Source organism: Cynocephalus volans, chromosome 2 (genome assembly GCF_027409185.1).
Source record: "Cynocephalus volans isolate mCynVol1 chromosome 2, mCynVol1.pri, whole genome shotgun sequence".
Taxonomy (NCBI): domain Eukaryota; kingdom Metazoa; phylum Chordata; class Mammalia; order Dermoptera; family Cynocephalidae; genus Cynocephalus; species Cynocephalus volans.
In genome coordinates, this window is record NC_084461.1 from 139,935,124 (window position 1) to 139,957,298 (window position 22,175).

The 22,175-nt window shown below is 39.8% G+C and overlaps 1 pseudogene; it reads right to left on the bottom strand.

Moving 5' to 3' along the window:
- The window catches only part of LOC134370628 (serine/threonine-protein kinase MARK2-like), a 51,415-nt pseudogene that overhangs the window by 13,387 nt on the left and 15,853 nt on the right, over positions 1–22,175 (bottom strand).

The following is a 22,175-nucleotide window of genomic DNA, read 5'->3' on the forward strand; positions in this document are numbered from 1 at the left end:
AGTTAACAATTCAGTGCGTTAAGTACATTCTCAATGTTGTGCAACTATCCCCGCTAGTTTCAAAACATTTCCATAACTCCAAAGGAAAACCCCTTACCCATTTAGCATTTTCTCCCCACTCCCCTCACCTCCTCCGCTGGCAGCCACCCATCTGCATTCTGTCTCTATGGACATTCCTATTTAGGACACGTCTTATAAATGGAATCATACAACATGTGACCTTTTGTGTCTGGCTTCTTTGGTTTAGCATAATGTTTTGGAGATTCATAAATGTTGTGGCATGCATCAGTACTTCACTTTTTTTTTTATGGCTGTATAACGTTTCATTGTATATTTGTTTATCCATCGATCTGGTGGTAGTCATTTGTGCTGTTTCCACTTTTTGGCTATTGTGATTAGTGCTGCAATGAATATGCGTGTATATATACTTGTTTTAGCATTATCTTCTAAACTGTGACTTTTTCTAGAAAACCTTGATTTGGGTGACTGTACAATTCATCAATGAGATGCTACCTACACAGAAGTTTCTTGCCTTTTGCAGAGGCTGTTCTCCCCTGGATTATGTTCTCGTTTCTGGAACATTTTCAGTACAAGTGAGTATATCACCGTTGTTATTGTCATCCTGATGTTGATGATGGCAGCTATCATTTGAGGGTCTATTATCTGATAGGTACTATTTTATACAATAGATTCTAATATATAATAGGTACTATTATTATCCCCATTTTGCAGATGGGGAAACTGAGGCTTATAAAATGTAAGTACCTCCCCCAAGATACATACCAATAAGTGATAGAGCTGGGACTAAATCTCTAAAGCTTGATTTATATGACGATTATGTGCCTGAACTTCCCTTCTTTCATAAAGTTCTTTTTCTTTTTTCTTTTCTAATTTCAATGAATAGCTACTGACTGTCAATAAACCATCAATAAGTGAGTCTTGAAATCAGTTTAGCAGGTCACAAACATCAATAAAACATTGAAATGTAATGAATACAAAATATCATGTGGTAAGGGTATAATTTTATGAAACTCTCACTTGTGTATGTGCACGCAGGTGTGCAAAACTGTGTATGTTCATTGGGCCATGACGTAAAATGTATTTCTTATTTTGGGTTGCAATCAAAAAAGTTTGAAAAACACTGCTCTGAGCTGTTCATGTTTGTTTTTTTCCAAGATTGAACTTTTATATGTCTAAGCAGTGTTTGCTAGTTTCTGCATTCTTGAATATATAGAAGTTCCTCTGATCCTCCAAATTCACAAATCACAAACACCCCCAAGAACATTTTTTACAAAAATTTGGTTGGTGAGTACCTAATGCATTTGAAGTTCTATTCACAATCTGCAAATATATAGTTCCCCCTAGTTATTAAATGGCAAAAAGTACCCATTTAATAAGTGTGCTTTAATAGGTAATAGCCCACATAGGTCCCATTTGACATAAACACAACCATTGGGTTCATTTGTCATTTACTGGCACCCACATCAGACGGGGTGGGACTCTGGAGGAGACACTGAGGAAGATATCTTCCCTGCTGTTCTTTACACAGCCTGAATACAATGCTTTAGTCCACAGTTTGAATATAATGCTTTAGTCCTCAAGCAGCGTCTTGAAAGGGCCTCTGTGAACACACACACGTCAGTAGCTATCCATAGCAGTTCTCTGGGGACCCTTTCAAAAGGGTTCTTAAAACAAAGATTTTTATTAATAATGAGAATATATTAAAATTGCCAAGATGTTGGTGGAAAAGCCCAAAAGCAACCTTTTAATAAGTTAGAGCAAATTATAACCTAAATCTACAAAATAGAATTAGAACTTTTAATTTTTATTTACTGATTGTAGATGTAAGAATTCAGTCTCATTGAAATGTTTAAAAAAAAGCATGTTAATTGCTGAAGGCATTCTTTCATTTAAACATCTTTTATACATGTCTTTATTTTTTACTTTAAAATATTTAACTGGCAAGTAAAAATTTTATGTATTCAAGTTGTACAATATGATTATTTGATGTATGTATACTTGTGTAATGATTACCATCTTCAAATTAATTAACATATCCATCACCATTCATGCCTGTACATTAGATCCTCAGAACTTGTTCATCTTATAACTGAAAGTTTGTAGTATTTGATCAACATCTACCTATTTCCTCCACCCCAAGCCCTGGCAACCGCAGTTCTACTCTCTGCTTCTGTGAGTTCGACTTTTTTAGACTCCACTTATGAGATCGATCATACAGTATTTGCCTTTCCATGTTTGCCTTATTTTACATAGCATAATGTCCTCTAGGTTTATCCACGTAGTCACAAGTGGCAGGATTTCCTTCTTTTTTAATGGTAGAATAATATTCTAGTTTATATATGTGTGTGTGTATACATGCATATATATGTGTGCATATATATGAATAATAGTCTAGTATATGTGTGTATGTATACATACATCTATATGTGTGTGTGTATATATTTGAGTGTATTTTCTCTATCAATTCATCCATTGATGGATACCTAGGTTGTTTTCATATCTTGGCTATTGTAAGTAATGCTTCAGTGAACATGGGGATGCAGATATCTCTTTGAGATACTAATTTCATTTCCTTTGGATATACTCATATACCTAGAAGTGAGTTTGCTGGATCATATGGTAGTTCCATTTTTAATTTATGAGGAACCTCCACACTGTTTTCCATGATGGCTGTACCAATGTACATATTCATCAACAATGAACAAAAGTTCCCTTTATTCCACACCCTTGATAACCCTTGTTTTCTTTTGTCTTCTTGATAACAACCACTCTAACAGGTGTGAGGTGGTATCTCATTGTGGTTTTGATTTGTATTTCCCTGATGATTAGAGATGTTAAGCACCTTTTCATACACATATTGGCTATTTATATGTCTTCTTTATAAAAATGTCTATTCAGAGATGACTTAACTTCTTCTTTTCCCAATTGGATGCCTTTCACTTCTTTTTCTTACCTAATTGCTCTGGCTAGCACTTCCAGTACTGTGTTGAATGAAAGTGGCGAGAGTGGGCACTCATTTAAGGGATTCTTGATCCATCTGGTTTGTCACCTCCTGTTTGCAAGGGCTTCTCCCGGAATGGTCTGAGAGAGCAATCATTGAGTAAATTTTGTTGAAACACTCCTTGTGTATAGAATACTGTACTAAGTGTCGAAGGGACAAATGAAAAAGTGTGACATAGCAAGCTACTGCAGGAAGCTATCCAACAGAAAAACTGTGTTTGTAGAATACATTTAAAGGAAGTTCATAAAGGTTTTCAGATATGATGGTAGAAAATTAGAACCCTAATGTCTATTAAAAGAGGAATTATGAAATGCATTTGGTAGATTGATACAATGTGATAATACAGAGCCATTAAAAAGAAAGTGGTAGATATTCAAAAAGACCATGAGAAAAAGCATGCTTTAATGTGAACAAAGCACACTTCTGACAATCTCTCTTTCAGTGTTGTATCTCCAGCTTCTGCTGCAATGTTCATCCAGCTGGTTTGTCACTTTCTTGGTGAGGGCTTCTTCTGAGCTGTTTGTGTTATATTTGGTCCCTAGCAGATGGTTTCTGGTAGTTAATAGTGCTGTTTGCCAAATACATTCAGTTCTTACCTCTCCTGGGCACAAGGTAAGATTTGGCCCCATTGTGGTTGTGTGGGACCATACGACTATTTCTCTGTGGATGTGATGTGTGTAACTTCTGGATGAGGCATTTAGTTGCTAGTGATAGCCTTGAGAGCTCTTTTATTTATTTATTTATCTATTTATTTATTTATTTCTTGAGAGCTCTTTTTGTTTCTGCACAGCCAATGGCAATATTGTTAGTACTCCATCAGCTTGGGTCCCTGAGGGAACTAAAATGAGCAGAATTCTATCACCTACTTGTGATGTACACATAACATGGGTATGAATACACTTGTTGTTTTAAGCCACTGAGATTTTGGGATTTGTTGTTATCGTAGCATAACTTAGCCTCCCCTGACACACAAAGTGTCTATGCTGCATTCCACTATGATGTCCACTCATTCCTGTTGCAAGACCTCTTCAGATTTCCTGACTATCCTTATTTCTCTCCTAATTTCTATGTCCCTTTTGAAGGCATGAGAAAATTCATCTGTCCTCCCCCACCATCTTTGAAGTCATCTATAGTTTCCTGATCTCATGCCCTGGCATTATGCAGAATACTACAAAAATACAGTCTCCTAGGATTCCAAGCATAAAGTGGGGCATAGGTGTTCTTTATTCCCAAATTCCTACTCTTATCCGATGTGTGTGTTTGTGCATTTGTCTCCATCATTCCCTCACTTTTGGACTAAACTGGGATGGTCTAATTACAGGGCTGCTTCCCAGAGATGGGGAAACTTAGGCTTGTAAAACTTAAGTGCCTCCCCCAAGGTACATACCAGTAGAATATAGAAATGGGACTACAAATTCTGCCGACGCTTCCATATCTCTTGCATCCCTTCTAACTCTTCTCTCTGCCTTTAGTACAGAGAAGTTTTCCTTCTCTCTTTGTGTCAATAAAAAAGTAGCTAAGCAGTTCCCCGCCGCCCGCCAAAAGTTGTTTATGTCCGGACCTTTGCTTTTAGAAATTCAAGGGCAATCTTTATTTCTCTTTGTGTTTCTTCTGTGACCATCCTTCCTTGAAAGAGTAGAGATGAAGGTCTAGTTTGAACAGAGGAAGGATGATGAAGGGTAAAACATTACTCTTCTGACACAGAGAAACAAAAATAAAATGAAACATCCCATTGACTAATCCTTTAAAATTTTATCTTGCTGTGGAACAAACAGATAAAATGACTTGTCCTGCTTGGTTAGATCCTGGCTCTCTTCCCACCTCACTGGTGGTTGCTTCCCCCGTCTTCTCCACACCCTCTTACTGGAGTGCCTCAGGCCCAGGCTTTGGCATTCTTACCAATCCCTACTTCTCCTCAAGGGACTCGTGTCCTGTCTTATCGCTGCATGTACCTTCCTGTGCTGTCAACCCCCAAATTTATACCTCCTGCTCAGTACCTAACCTTTGAACCCTGAGGTGTCTTCACCTGGCTGTCTGATAGAGCTCTCAAACCCAACACGACTAAAACGAACTTTTGATCTTCCCCAAAGAAGCTCGTTCCACCCACAGATTCCCCATATTCCAGTTGCTTAGGCCATAAACATCAGCATCATCTTTGTTTTCTTTCTTTATCTCATACCCTACATCCAATACATCATCAAATCTTGTTGGTACTACCTTCAAAACATATCAAAATTCAACCACTTATTACCACTTTCACTGCAACCATCCTGGTCCAAGACTCTATCATCTCTTACTTACATTACTGCAAAAATCTACCAACTGGCCTCCTTGCTTCCATTCTTGCTTACCCCAACAATCTATTTTCAAACAGCAGCTAGAGTCATCCTGTTGAAACACATGTTAGCATATGTCACTCTTCTGTTCTGAAGCCTCCACTGACTTCCCATCTGACTCAGTAAAAGCTGAAGTTTTTACAACAGTCTATAAAACCTTGCTTAATCCACACCCCTGTTATCTGGCTGACCTTCTTTTCTTCTGTTCTTCCTAATCATTCGGTTCCAGACATACAAGCTTCCTCTCTTTTCCTCAAATGCCAGTCATACGTGGAATGCTCTTCTTTCGGAAATCTGCATGGCTCCTTTTTTCCTCCAAGTCTTTGTTCAAATGAGATTTGCTTTGACCTTCCCAATAGTTCCCATTGCTCTTATCTGTTATTTTCCATGGCACTTATCAGCATCTAACGTGCTGTATGATTCATTACTGTATTTATTTCTTACTGTCTGTCTCCTCTGAGTAAAGAGTAGCCTCCATGATGACAAGTAATTTTATCTGTTTTGTTCACTGATGTTTCCATTGCACCTAGAACTCTGCCAACACACAGAACATGGTCAAGAATGAATCACAATTATCCAGGCTTCTCATCATTTTCCTCTGATGCCTTTACTATTATTATTTAACACCCTTTTGCTTGATAGGGGGAAAGGTATGGTCAAAATGGGGATTTTCCTGGGGACTCAATAAAACAGTGGCTAAAGGAAATATGTTTGGACTCTTCCAGATGTTCTCAAATCAGAGCAGGTACACACGCACCTTCTGTGCCTTCTATCTGCATCTGCATGAGAGGAAGGGGTCCTGCTTGTGCATGGCGGAGAGAAAGGCAACTCTCTTCCACAGGCTTTTGCGTGTCGTAGTTCTCCACTCGCCCTGACACTTCTGGGTCTGTGGCACTAACTAGAATTTAGGATGGGGTGATATGAAAAACATTTAACAGCTGTTATCATAGGCACTGACCATGCATATTGGCCACCAGCTGTAAACAACCGGTGTGGTTCTATTGTTGCGAATCACTGAATATCAGCCCTGAACACACGTGTTGAATATGAACTGTTTTGTTCACTATCTTGACAATTTTTGCAGGAGGGGAGGGTCTGCTGACAGAGGTAGCATCTCTGAGCATCACACATTGGCTCTTAAAGGAACAAGAAGATTCACCAATTCTGCTTGAGCTTCAGAGGTATATTTTTAGGTAGTTTTCCTCAGAAACCATTTATAGTATTTTCATGATTTCAACTCTGAAAAATCTATTTTAAGTTGCCATCTTAATATATGATTTTCTAAATTATAAGCAATATGGTTACAATGGACTTAATTTAAAAGCAATGGAACACAAAACAGCACGGAAGAGGACAAAGTCACTCAGAAAACACATATATTTCTGTCACCTATAAACTTGTAAGTACTTCCAGTATAAGGCGTGGCATGTTCAGAGGACAGGCAGAAAGTGACTTTAAAAATAACTTGTCAAAGTCAACACATTGTCCATTTGACTCTGTCTCAAAATTCATGGGCAAGCAGCCCTATAACACATTTTAAAAAGTTAAAACCTCACTTCATTTCTTAACGTTTTCTTTTGGGTTTATTCTAGCCAAGTTCTATTAGAACTGGCTTTCTATCATTGGGAGTCTTCGTTTTTTTGTACTCCAATGAGCTAGAGGCGTGCTTCTCAAACTTTAGTGCATGTACACATCACCTGCGTGTTTGTTAAAATTCAGATTCTAAATCAGTAGGTCTGGGTGAGGCCCTGGTCCTACACTTCTAACACTCTCTCAGGCGACACCCTTGTGGCTGCTCTGTGGGCCACTCTAAGTAACAAGGAGAGAATTTTGTTTAAAATCTCTGTCTTGGGGCTCTTCTCCGTTTTCTGGAAGCCAGGCTTGATGGGGAGGGCTGTCACCACCAGCCATATCCATTGCGTTAAAATTAGGTATAATTCTCTACTGTCTTTTCCTCCCACTTTATATATGACTTATGTTTTTGGTTCTTCTTTTTTCCCTGTTGCCCCTCTGTCTGTCATGAGCTGAGATTGTGTCACTAAAAAAAGGTGGCACATGTAATTCATTGTGATAATGGAATCTTTCATTGTAATGCAATTAGCAATGGGCATGTCTGGTTTTACTCTGGGACAGCAGCATGGAAGGAGCTATTTAAATCAGTGAAAAAGTATTAAGAGTGAAAAATATAATTAATACCGGGTTGCTGTTGAACAAAATCCCATTGTGTGTGGCACATGTGCGCCTGTGTGTGTTACGGCAGACAATGACTGTAGCAATTGTTCCCAGTGTCGATTCACTGGCTGTCACCCACACTGATTTCTGTCTGCTCGTGAGATGGGTGTGGAAGGAGGAGTAATGAGAACCACTATACTCCCCAAAGATGCATTTTTCTATAGTGCTTGGAAAGGTCTTGGAGGTCCGACAGGAATAGTGGCTAAACTTAGTAGCTAGGAACCTTGAGTTGACCATTGAAGCTCCCATCAGTGCAAGAGGTGGAACTTTTCTTAATAGAAATTACTGTAAATGGGTGTAAGAGTTATGGGGGTAATTGACTAACCAAGGCACAAGCGTGTTTGCTGAAAGAAAAAGCCACAAAACAGTATGCATTTGCCCATTATCCCCTAAACCGAAGTGAGAGGCAATTGCTGGTAATCCATCTTGTACCAAGAGCAGAGCTCTGTAAGATGTCAACTTGCCTGAAAACTGTAATAAGAATGCTAATGGTCACTGAATCTGGTAGACTGTGTCTTTTATATGAGTAGGGTTATTTTCCAAGAAATCATATTTTACTTATCTTGAACTTTCTGTGGTTGAACTGTCTTGGTAATACACATGGGTGGGAAACTGTCTTCTAGAGCTCCTTCGAGAATGCTCTGCTAGTCTTTCTATGGCTGGGTTTGAAACTTGACTCAGCTTGTTGGCCTGGAATTTTAAAATGTAAGCAATAGTGCCACCCGATGGTGTCTAAATAGCCTTCTGATAGAGTAGAAAATGGAATGTCTTTTTAGGAAATCAACTTAATGAAGCTCTATGCTCAAATGTGGCTCCGAGCCCCAGAATTGTGTCTGTCTCTTGGTGGAGAGCCAAGTTCTCTAATTCTTGTTATCATTGGTGGAGGTGACCTTGGCAGATGTCTCTAGCCTTGCTGAGCCAGAGTCATGTCTCTGCTGAAAATGGGGAAATTATATCTTTTACATTCCCCCTAGCTTTGAGGATTAGGCATCTTCACTTTTGGAAAGCAAGGACCTGGTGTTTGAATACAAAGCACTGATTTGGTATTGCCCCATGAAAACACAATATTTTGAACATCTAGACCTTTCACCATCATTAAAAAAATCCCTCCCCCCAAACAGCAACCCTGCAGTATGCAGCAGGCTCCTTGCTCTGGGCCCTGCACAACTTGAGCTCTTTAAATATTTGTAATAGGAATCCAGATTTGGCAGGCCTCCTGCAGATAGCTGGTGCGCACACCATTCACTAAGGTCTTTGGGGAGCCCCCACTTCCAGAAGACATGAACAAGGATGGACTATTTACTGATGAGTTCAAGAGAAGACAGGGAGGATGATTTGCATCATAGACTACACAGTAGAGAACTAATAAAGCTCTTATCCCTGTTCCATTCTCTGCCAGCCACCCCTCTCCTACTCTAAGTAGCCTCTGAAGAATCCTTTATTGTCCAGGCTGTTCAGTGTGTGTCCATAATTTATACACCCCATTCATCTAAAAAAGCCCTGGAATTAGCCCCAGAGTGATCATCAAGTACCTCTTGGAGGTCTCCCCCTATCAAAGCTTCTGATTTAGTTATTTACTCAATTAAAACTTTATTGAGGGTGGGTGGCTTCTCCTGCTAAGTAAAGATTTTTTCCATGTTGTCATACCCCCTGCCTACTTCTAAAAAGGACTGGGAAGCTTTTGAAGGGTTCCAGGTATATGCAAAACAAACATGGTTAATTTCATAGTCTAATACCAGACATCATTCAGTTTGTTATTGATTATGCTGCTGCCTTCTGGTCTTTACCTCAGGAAAGTTCTTCAGTCACCAGAAGTTTAATCCTTAACGCTCCTCTTCACTGAAGTGCAATGGTTTGTGCTCACCTTACCTTTCTTCTACCTCTTGGCAGCCCCCTTCCCGTACTCTTGCTGAGCCCCATCGGCTAGTCTTGATCTCCCTGGAAGCAGCCTCTCAGATTCTCTCTCACTCCCTCCCTGTTGCTGCCACACTTGAAAGGGGTTAATGAATGACAGTGATGAAATGTGTCATGGTGGCAGGGCTATTCACTTTTAAATATGGACTCTTGCGTTTGCAGGGTCTGAACCCAAAGGAATGACTCCATCGTAGAGAGGACTTCAGTCTTTGGAGCAGGCTGGTGAGGCCAGTGGTTGGCATATATAAGCAATATTGTCTGTGGATGCCCCTGGGGTGGGGTGATGGCTAGATGGACTGTGTGAGATGTGTGGGTGAGTGAGAACTGAAAAACACATTTGACATTACAATGTAATTCTACATTAGATAGATTGTATGAACTGCTCCACAACCACAGGATACAAATGTAGTCACATCTTTTTGACTACTTTGTCCACTGTTGTATCCCTAATGTTTTGAACAGTATCCAGCACACAGTAAATACTCAATAATTATTTGTGAAGTGAATGGATGAATGGATAGATGGATAATTTCTTTTTCCAACAGATTGCTTAACCACTTTCTCACATAAAGGGACTCCAAATATCTTTCTTTTGAGGCTTCTATGACCTGAAAATGTCTATGAATTCCAGGATATTTTCTTCATTTCAAAGGATAGGTGGGGCAGCCAGTCTTCTTTTGACACCGCGGGAAGCTGGGGATAAATTCCTATACTGTGCTATCTCAGCTGTTTCTTTCTTGCTGCCAGAGGGTGTCGCTGGTGAAGCTGAATTCTGCACAATCCCACTAGGCTCTTTCACCCGAGAGGAGGCTTTTCCTGAGAGGAGCTCTTTCCATCCCTGCAAGGGCCACAGTGGTTCTCCAATGAGGACATCCCTCTCCTTCAGGGTTAGGCTGGGCTGTAGGTGCTCAGAGCTCTGGCTGCCAAGACTACGTTTGAGCCCCTCCCTGTGCTTGTGTGCACAGCCAGTTCCCAGGACATGAGCCTATCCTAGGAGGCTGGTGCAAGACCCATCTTAGCCTCCTGTACTCACAGAACCAGAATGCTTGACCCTGTGTTTCTGGAGATTACTCTTCCAAGGAATGCTATCTCTGCGGTTTCAAGGATTATCGTCAACCTCTTGGATATAATGTGATATAGCTGGAAATTTCCCTTGTTAAATAAAAGTAGTGGTGGTGATGGTGATGGTAATGCCAGTTATATCATGCCAGGCACTGCACAAAAATCTGAACCTTACAATAATCCCATAGTACAGATATTCTCACTACTTCCGCCATAGAAATAAAGAAATTTAAGCACAAAAATATTAAGTTACTTGCCCAAGATTTACACCTTAGGGAAGGGTGGCATAAGGATTAAAATTCAGGATGAGTATGTGCACTTAAACACTCCGTAATTGCTCTCACAGCAATCTTATGAGGTGGTATTGGTTCCATTTAACAGATGAGGAAACTGAGGCTTAGGCAACCTCAGATGATTTTGAAGCACTCTACAAAACAGGACTCTGCTCTTGGATAACACAGAAGGGTCAGATGGTTGATTCATACCTCTGGGAGCAAGGAACTTACTGGCTCTAGTGCCAGGGACTCCTGCTCTAGGTATGTCCTAAACGTTTATTCATATATCTTACAATAATGCATTGATCCCAACCTCCCATTTGGGTCTACTTTGTGCCTTGCCTGAGAAGTACCTTTAGGTAGAAACAATCCCAGTAAAACCCTCTTGAAAAACAAATGCAAAACAATAACAAAAATATTCGTCCAATCCTACTGAAGTCAGACATAAATATATCAGCCCTTACAATCCCATTAGAGAAACACTGTAAAAATATTCCAGGTTCACCCTGTTCCTTAAACGGAAACCTAATTCTCCCTCCTATGCCTATAATTTGAGGTTAGTTTAAAACTGAGCCAAGACTTTGGAAACAAAGGGAGATGATTTTTTTTTCTGCTAAAGAGAAGGGGCAGTTAGAAGAAAAGTCTTGAAGGGCAGCTTGCGTTTTGAAGGACCAGTGAGATAGCCCTAAACAGCAAAAGTGTGCGGTACGTCTCAGCCTTTAAAAATAATACCCCTTTCTGGAAAGCATTAAAAACAATATTACCAGCAGTTCTGATCCAGTGTTGTGGATATGACCTCTAAGAGCAGCTTCATTTTCTCTGAATCTCCCCCAAGCAAGAAAATTGGGTTGGGCTTTACTGTCAGGCATTTATCTTAGGAAAGCAGCAGGTTTCCTTTCAGTTTCTAAATGCAGGGTATTAACCTATCAGAGAGATTAGTTTAATGCTAGTGATTAAACTTGGATTTTCTTTTTTTTAGATCTCCCATAAGGTTATAAAGAATAACTCCTAAAGACTTTATTCAGTGCTTGGCACATTGTAAGTATTCAGTGTATTAGCTGGTATTATTATTATCACTGCGCTATGACTTACTATTATTATTAGTGGTGGTAGTTCCTGGCTGGGCATTCAGTCCTAGCTGCAGATCCTTACAGTGGGGAAGAAATGGAATTTGTTGACAGATAATGCATGTAAACTGTTTAATATAGTCTCTGGCACATAGTAAGCATTTAGTAAATTTAAGCAAATTTTTAAAGTGTGGATGTATTCAGGTAGGTTAGGCTGCAGCAATAGAAACCAAAATTTAATGACTCAAAGAAAAATAAATTTATTTCTTACTTATGTTACAGTACCAGTTGAGTGTGCCAAGTATTAGAGGAAACTTTTCAGACAATTTAGCTATGAGCATGTATCAAAGTTTTATATGATCATGCATACATGGGAAATGGACCAGAGACGGCCACTTCCCAAATTCACTTTTGGCAGGGACATTTTTATAGGAAGAGAGTATGGTGAGATAATCACTGTTACATTCTCCCCCAAGCAGTATTAGAGATTCACTGAGTCTTATTATTCAACTTTCTTTTTATAGGAAGGTTACCTAAGCATTTTTCATATATACACACACTTGTATGACAAAAAAAAAAAAAAAAAAAAGATAATCATTGTTATACAAGACACAGAAAGAAAAGAAATTCTGGTTAAATGTCACTAGGCCCTTGAGTGACAGTTGGCAATGGAGTATGTGGGTAATTGGGTATGTGGGTAATTGGTTTCCCAGAGCAAACCTTAATCCCATTAAAGTTCACAGAAAATTGCTTAAGCATTTTATCAGGAATGCTAAATTCTTCTCAGAAGTAGATTGTGGAGCAAAAAGATTCTCTCCCCCAGGTCAGGTTTGGAATAGTTTTTATTATGTGCAGGACTGGGCTACTCAGTCACTCTGGAACCCTGATTGATGGCAGCCCTGCCATTTTAACTATATGGCTTTAATGTCATTCTGGTCATTGTCAATAGCCAGTGAGGAGGGGAAAAAGAACAGAAGTCCAGCAACAGAGATTTCTTCTTGAGCAAATGAACCAGGGGTTGAACATGTAACTTCTGCCCACATATCATGGAGAACTTAGGTACATGGCCAACATGCCACAGAGAGGGCTGAGAAGTGCAGGTCCTGACTGGGCACCCAAGTTCTAGCTGCACATCTTTCACTACAGGGGAGAAATGGAGTTTGGGGACAGCCAGTGGTCTCTGCCACAGCAAGAGTGTATCCAGCCTTTTTGCTCTGGCTGCCTCCTGCAGCAGGATTTGGCAAACTATGGCCTGCAGGCTAAATCCCATGCACAGCCTGCTTCTGTAAATAAAGTTTTATTGGAACACAGCCATGCTTATTCATGTACAGTATTTATTGTCTGTGGTTGATTTCACACTACAATGACAGAGTCAAATAGTTGAGATAGAGATCACATGGACCACAAAGCCTAAAATATTCACTATTTGGCGCTGCATAGAAAAAGTTTGCTGACCCCTGTTCTAGAGAGGATGCCGAATTGCCCACAGCAGTGGAATTGCTGAATTAAAGGGTGTGTGTGTTTACAATTTTGGTAGATACTGCCCTTCATATTCATACTAGCAATTATGAGATTTCCTGTTCCCCAGCATCCTTACCAACACAGAGTGATATCAAACTTTTCCATGTGGCCAATTTGATAGATGAAAAATGGTACTTCACTAAAGTTTTAATTGCACATATATCATCACTAATAAGATTGAGCATTTCTTATTATGACTGAAACTAATCACACTTTAAGAGCATTGTATCTCCTTTTCTATAGACTGCTTGTATCATTTGCACATTTATTAGTTAATATTAAATTGTTGATTTTGGATAATAATTTCTAGCAGCTCTTTATATGCTAAGGAACTGATCCATTTGTGATATGAATTGCACAAATCTACCTCACTTTTCCCCATGAATTTCCACTTTGGACTTGGCTTATGAAGGTTTTTGCTGTGCAAATTTTTATTGTCTTTGTGTAGTCAAATTTAGTTCTTTTTTTCCATGACTTTTAATTTACATGTTGTGCTTAGAAGGCCTTCCCCACTCTAAGACTGTACAAAAATTTCTTCCCTTTCTTTCCTAATAATTTTGTGGCTTTCATTTATTACATTTAAACATTTGCTCCATCTGTAATTTATTTGTTTTAAGGTTAGAGAAATGGATTTGATGTCTTTTTTCTCCAAATGGCTACTTATTGTGTGGATGTATTTTCTTTATAATATGCCTTTATCATATATTACATTTTTGTATGTTTTTGAGTCTATTACTGGAATATTCCACTGACATATCTATTTGTGGGCCAGTATTATGTTGCTTTAATTAATGTATCTTTATATTATAATATAATCACGTATATTTTAAGATCTAGCAGAGCTAATTTGCCCTTATTCCTTTTTTTTATAGAATTTTTCAGTTAGCTTTATTTGTTTGTTTTTCCATATGAAAATATTTTTAAAATACTGCTAATATTTTTTATTTGGATTGAATTAAATTGGATATTAATTTAGCAGAATTGACATCTTTATGATGTTGATGTTGAGTTCTCAAGCGTGGACATAATATACTCCTCCCTTTGAAGAACTTATGTTGTTTTTAATTTAGGTTCTTGTTGTTGATTGCATTTTCCTGGCTCTTATAGACTTTTGAGACTGGACCATTTGGTTAATTTCTTAAGCTGGCTTAAGTTATTGTTTTTATTGTTGAGACACAATGTATTTCATACGTTCAGAAGATCTAGGAGATAACAACTTGCATGTTCAATGATATCCACACAGCAAACACTCCTTTCTTATGGTACGAAATGATAAATTTGTGGATTTTGTCATTGCCTTGCTATGCGTAAGTATCTTGAGGTGATTGCTCATTGCCTCACAATGACCCCCTCTACCCTCTACTTGAGTTCATATGAACAAGCTACTGTTATTTGTCTTGACCAAAAACACATGTGCAGAGAACTGGGAAGGTTCCCTAAGAGGGGTGCATGTTCCTCCTCATTTCTGCCATCCCTTCTCCCTCCACCATGCCTGAGGGCAGCTAATCTCCCAGTTCCCTCCCTGTGGCTGTTTCCTGCTGCTACGAAAGCTTCCAAGAAAATAAGATCCAGAGAAAATGCTAGTCATTAAGTGGAATAGGCTTGTCCTTCCCAGAACAGGCAGTGATAACATCACACAGCTCACTCTGTAAGGAAGCTGAGTTTTCACCCTCTCCAGAAAAGAGGAAACCTGATTAAAATCCTTTAAGCCCCAGGCTTTATAAATGGGTCCTGACAGTAGGAGGTTAGAGGGAGGAAGTTTCAGCAAATCTTCTTTAATGAAACTTGATGGGATTCTCTCACCTGGGTTTTCACTGACTTAAACTGCATTGAGGAATGTGGCGTCACCTACCATCCACAGAATGAGCTCCGTTGATCTGGGAAAAGCAGGCAAACACGAAGCAAGAGGCTGAACCCAATCCATTCTCAATGAATGCAATGTGATCCACAATCAAACTGCAGTAAACACATGCCTCAATGATACGCTACAGATAGTTATTGAACATCTTCTGTGTTCAGGCTCTGTGCAGGTGCTGGCAATATAGAAGAGACTAAGACAGACATGTTCCCGCACTCCGAGAACATACAGTCCACGGGGAAGATGGACACTGAAGATGGCTTTATGAGCATGACGAATGTTACTGAATGAAGGGCCTGAGAGCAGGTCAGGGACAGCCTCCTTGGTGAACTATTTTTCAATGACTTAAATTTTATTAAATAAAATTTTTTGGCAGCTGGCCAGAATGGTGATATGAACCCTTGAGCTTGGCATTACAAGGCTGTGCTCTAACCAACTGAGCTAACCGGTCAGCCCTATTTTTTTTTTTTTTAAGGAATGAGCAGGGGGTAAGAGCCTTCTAGGAATAAGATGAGTATTTACAGGAGGAGGACAGTCTTTTCACTGGGTTTCTTGTGATTTTTTTGTGCAGCTAAAACTCCATCTCCAACCACCCACAGAGCTCAACATTCTCAACAGTAGATCTCTTTTTTTCTGGAGTAGTGGGTAGTTTCAAACACCTGTTTGTTCTCTGCAGTGGGTGCTGTTGGTGCCTGCACATCTGCCCTCTGCATGCCTTGGAGGACATCTGCAAGACACCTCCCTTACATGCTGAGGGCCCTCCTGTGTCTGCCTGCATGGCTTCGCTGGCTGCAGGGACTATGGCGGCCTTGTGGGGCAGGCCAGGAAGGTGGGAGAGTTGACATCCCTGGTTGGTTTTCTCTGATGTGGGCCAAGAATTGGAGGATAAATACCCTAGCTTCCTCGCCCTCCAGTGGCACAGTTCTGAGGTGTGCTTACGAAGCCTCTCAGAGGATCCTGAATGGCGCATAGGCTCCAGTTGCTCTTAGTGACAACCTGCTCTTTAAGATGTCCTTAATTGGCTTTCCTCCCTTCCTTGCCTACTTCCTCCCTCACTTCCTCAGAGTGCCTCCTGGGATAACCTCCATAAACCTGTCCTGTAATCCTTATCTCAGGATCTGCTTTTGAGGGAGAGCCGCACTAAGACAATCTCTGAGCTCTCTACGCGTTTCTTTCAAGCTGACTGTAGTTATTGCATCTCCAGTTTGTGGGGGTTCTTGGGGGAAGAAGGAGAGGGGAGGGGGGATGAGAGCTTTTTCACAATCCTGTGCTTCTCCCTCAATCATAAGGCTTGGAGTGTGTGTGTGTGTGTGTGTGTGTGTGTGAGTGTGTGTGTGTACTTAAAAGTAGATCCTCATCAGCTAGAGGGAAGCAGAGTGAAAAGAAAAAAGAGGTCACCAGTGTCAAATGTTGCTGAGAAGAAAGATAAGGATTGGGGAACATTCTCTGGACTTAGTGAGGAGGTCTTTGGTAGCACTAACAAGAGCTATTTTAGTGGAATGTTGGGGCCAAACACATATTAGAATGAATTGGTAATTATCTCTGTATATTTTCCAGTCCCTCTCCTTTTTAAACAAATACAAGGAGAGCCATTTACAGCAAATGTACCTAGTTTGTTCTTTGGTAAGTGGAGATTATTACCAGAGATTAGTATCATTTGACAGCAGTGGCCATGAGCCCGCATTCAAATGTTTGCCCAACTCCAACTATCCTCTGGTTCCCCTCTTCTTACCCCCCTCCCTTCTGTGTATTAGATTGCAATAGTGACATGTAAAAATATATTTTTTCCATAGGAAATGAAATGAGGGGGATAATATACTTGATTTTCTTTTCATATAGCCTAATTATGTTCAAGTAACATTAAAACTTGGAACTCCAGATTAGAAAGTAGAAAAGAGAAAAGAAAAGGTAGATCCTCATTAGGAAACTGTTAAGGACATCTGTCTAAGTTATTCTTAGACAGGAAAAGTCAAGAACAGGGCAGCAAACCCAGGGAGAATGAGCCTGGGCCTGGAAGAGACCTGAGATAGGTTCTGCAACAGAGTCACTCACAGTGTGACCTGGGGCAGGAAACGTCCCCTTTCTGGGCCGTGGCTTCCTCATCTGTAGAGTGGAAGGTTGGTCTTCGGCATCGACATTCTAGGGCACTCTCTGAGTATGTTTCACCAACTGCGTGGTGTGCAAGCTCTGCTTCTAGGGCCTCCCTAGGTCTGTCTGGGGTGGGAGAAGGAAAGAAAAGCAGGATGAGCCCTCATTCATTCACAAATAGTCCTCAAAGCCAACTTTGTGCTAGGTCCTGTTCTAGGCATGGGGGATAGAGAGGGGAACAGAGAGAGTCTCAGCTGCCCACTCTGATTCAACCAAAGAAGGGCTTGAAGGTAGGGAGGATTTGGAGGTTGAAAAAAAAAAAAAAAAAAAACCAGCCCGGTAGAAAACAAGTCTCTCTTCTCACTTCATTATCTAGCTGGCACCTATTAATACATGAATGCAACTATTTATTTATTTATTTTAAAATTAGATGAACCGTTTGCTCTTCAGCAGGGAACAAAGCCCTGTGGGAAAATAACACTCAGGACAGGGATATTTTAATGGGAAACACTTAGGACTGTGGGTGCTCTGCTTGAGAGTGAGGTGGGATGGGTAGTTTACAGGAAGGGGCTTGGGCAGCACAGGGATGTGGGTGCCTGACTGTGGGCAGGAAGAGGGGTCTGTTCAGGGGTGGAGGTGAGCTCTCCATCTTGGGCCTTCCAGTTTTGCCAATGGCTGGTCCTAAAGTTACCAGTCAGGTCACAATGCTGTTTTCTATAAATGGGGGATGGAGGTGGGGAGGGGGCAAAAATGGAACTGATTTATCATCCTAAAGCAACAGATCTGGGCATAGGCCCAGTGCTACTGAAAGGGTTCTTTTCATAATGCATGGGCAACTCTCTTTACTTCCTAAGTCATCAGAAAGGCGATTGGAATGACTTTTAAACATGGACCCTGTCGAGTGATGCAAAAGTCCCATGATTTACAACCCCCAAAAGTTTATCTTGCTCTGGGAAAAAAGAAGACCTTGGAGCCAAAGCTTCACATTTAGAAGCCAATAAAAACATCTTAAAATAATGCCCCCTCCTCCCTCCTGCTCCATAATGAGAAATGGAGAGATTTAGCAAGAGGCAGGGGCTGTGGGTAGGACTATTGCAATCACCAGTGATTGAGCTTCAAGGTCCAAGTACTTTGTTGTGGGCACTGGAACACTAATGATTTATAATTAACTCCAACAAGAAAAACCAAATGCCATGCACTTTCCTAACACAGCTACAAAAATAACCACATTCACAGTGTTTGCAAAATTAGAAACAAATGTCCCAAGGAGCATAAGAGCTCCATGCTGTCCTACCCAAGCTTTGGAGGAAGAAAAATACTGGCACTCCATTACGACCGCAAATGATGAGCCAATATCATTTGTCATGGGAAATTCATCTGGGCAAAATTGGATTGCACCATTAGCCCTCGATGACTCTGTGAAATAACCATACTGAAATGCCTCAAATTAAAAGCAGCCAAAGGCTGGGCTTAACATCCTCTCTTCTTCTAGCTGCTGTTTTGTTTCTTTATCCCTTCTTTATACATGGAAGCACTAAAAGGTGGAAAATAAATGTCTAATTGTACTCTTGTTCCTGAAGCCACTCAGACCCATGTGGTTCTTTTTTAAAAGTGGGAACAAACAAGGATAATGACCATGAAATGTACTGGGGGGCTCTGAGGTGGTACTGAAGGACATAGTAACCTTAGTTCACTGTCGAAGGATGATGGGGGCAGGGGACTGGTGATTTGGCAACTGAATTGATAACCTTAGCTTAAAACATATTTTTTTAGCATATTATATGAATTCCACCCCATGAGTAACCTTAGTTCTTGTGCTGTTGTGGAACATGAAAGGTTTGATTCTGGACACTCATTCAGGAGAAATCATCTATAAGACCCTTTTAATGCTATTGAACATCAAAGTCATACAGCAAAGGACAGGATTAATATTCTAAAACAATAGGGAATGGGCCGAGCCTGTGGCGCACTCGGGAGAGTGCGGCGCTGGGAGCGTGGCGACGCTCCCGCTGCGGGTTTGGATCCTATATAGGACCGGCCTGGCTGAGTGCCAGTCACGAAAAAGGCAAAAAAATAAATAAAAATAAAAATAAAAATAAAATAAAACAATAGGGAATTAAGATTAGGCATTTAGTAAACACTTTACAGGCTTCTCCTTTAGTTTGCACAATGCTATCAAATAGTCTTTACTATAATTCCCCTTTTACAGATGAGAAAATAAAGCATCTGAAAGTTTAATAACGTGCCAAATTTCAGTTAGTGAAGAGCAGAGCTGAGACAAGGACGCACTATCATTCGACTCCAAAGTCCATGCTCTACACTAACTCTTTGGGGGGTTTCTGTGCGTTTTCCTCCTTCAGGGCAATGGTTCCCAAACTGTGGTTCACCAGCTCTGAGGGGCCCTAGGAAAATTTTGGATGACCTAGCCATTATTTTCCTAATTCTGTATGTCAGAGAGGTAGAGAACAAAACCCTCTCAACTCTCACATCTCATAATTCTATGAATTAAGTAATGTCCCCGGACAGTACTATTAGCTGAGTGAGAAGGAATATAGATGAATGAACTTTCAAACTGACTAACTTAAAGGTAGCAGAAATAAAATGTGAACTTGAAAAGTGTCTGAGAATCAACTGTCTGGACCTTGTCAGTCTATGTAAACTTTGTGCAACGAATATGCAAATTTCCTACATATTTTCATGCTTATACATTTCTAAGAGACCTGGATATGGCCTCCTGGGAAAACGCTGGTTTAAGCCTTTCTGCAAAAGTCACCTATGAGACTGAGAATTTCTACTGTTTCTGTCCAAAACATGGGATTAATTGAAGAAATTCTCACTCCTTGTTTTTTCTTGAAAGAAATTAATTCTTATTATGGGAATTTTTTTTAATGTCCTAAAACTGTCTGGACTTCAGGAACTTGAGCCTTGTGTGTTAGCTGCTTCCTGTCGCTAAGGAATATAATCTATCTAAGCTGTTAAGTTATTGTGAATACCAGAAACAGGACATTTTTGCAGTGTTCAGGATATGAAGCTAAAGCATATTAGACTGCTGTGTGTATGTGTTTTTACTCACATTTAAAACTAGTTAAACATTTTAAACCTCTTTAGATTTATACAGGGTGAGTTATTACAAGGCTCCTAAACTTTCTAGAGGCAGCAATCTTCTGGTGATCTTTATCAAGCTATTCTTTATTTTCCTACATGGCTGCCTGTTTAGTTCTTTCTTTCTCTCTCTCCTTTCATTCTTTTGTCTTGAACTTGGACTTAACAGGGAAATAAAATACATTTGAAAGAAATCCAATGGTCAAATTTGCAAATGAGAATACAATTTGAAGGCAATGCCAAAGGAGTTAAGCAGTTTTTTTTAAACTTTTTAATTTTTCCATAAGTTAGGCTGCACATTTTAAATCTTAAACATATATAGAGTTATGAGGGATCTTGTGTGTAGCGAGAGGCTTAATTCCAGCAGTGCTTGACAACTGAGTGTTCAGTTTTCCAGTGGTCACAATAGACACCATCAAAAACTCATTATTTTTTGAGCGCCACAAATGGCAGGGTGGAAGGAAGAATCAGAGAAAGTTGGAGTTGGCCTGAACTCAGATGTCATCTACCCCAGGGGTTTCCAATTTTCTTTTCTTTTCTTTCTTTCTTTCTTTTTTTTTTGAGGTCAGGAAACAAACACTGTCCAGAAGCCTGATGTATAAAACGTGAGCGCTTCATACTTCTCTGTTAGAACAGAGCATTCGTCTGCTGGGAGTAGGTACACAAAATGCTTAGGATTATAGATTAAAAGTTCTTGATCTCGGACCACCCTCTCATTTTCTTGAGGGAAAACCCAAGTCCCAGAAAGCTGAACTGAGTCGTCCAAGGTCACACTGCTAGAAAGAGGTGGAGAAGGCACTTGAACTAAGCATGCTGCTCTTTCTTTTTCTACTGCAATGTTGCCGCATGTTTCATAGAATGCAGAGGAATTATGTATGTTTGCTAGTGAGAAATCCAACAAACTCTATGTGTGAAAAAAAGCTAAGTATATGTAAGGATAAGGTTGAATACTTTGTGAAGGCTCATTAAAGTGATCACTAAAAATATATATATGTAGCTGGTGAATTAGGAGTGTGAGAAATAACTGTGAAAGATTGGTATAGCAACATTGTAAAAACTCTGCATCCACTCTATTTTTTCATTAGTGTCTTTAAGATCTCATTACTCCTTAATGAAATGTAAACTGGACATTAAATTATGAGTTCAGTTTGTGAAAAAAGAAAATGACCAATTTCTTTCTTTTTTTTAAAAAAAGATGACCGGTAAGGGGATCTTAACCCTTGACTTGGTGTTGTCAGCACCACGCTCTCCCAAGTGAGCCACGGTCTGGTCCTGAAAATGACCGATTTCAATCAATAGACTTATTCTCAATGAATGAGAATATATGAATGAATGAAAAAATGTACATTGATATGTCTAAAGTTAAAATAAAATTGTTAAGTTATATAAGTACTATTATTTGTAATTATTTATGATTAACTGGCTTAAAAAAATTGTTTGGCCAACTACCAGTGTCAACCATATGAAGACGAGGACTTCTTTACTCTAACCCTGCTTATTTGCTCATATTCACTGACACCAATGTGAAATTTTTTAGCTCTTTGATTTACAGTTTTTCTCAAAGTTATGATGACATCACTACAAATCCAGAATATATGCTTTCCTACTGAATTTAAGTATATAATATGCTGCATTTATAAGGCAAAACATTATTATCCTCTGTAATTCCAATTTAGAGTTACTATTAATTGATATGTA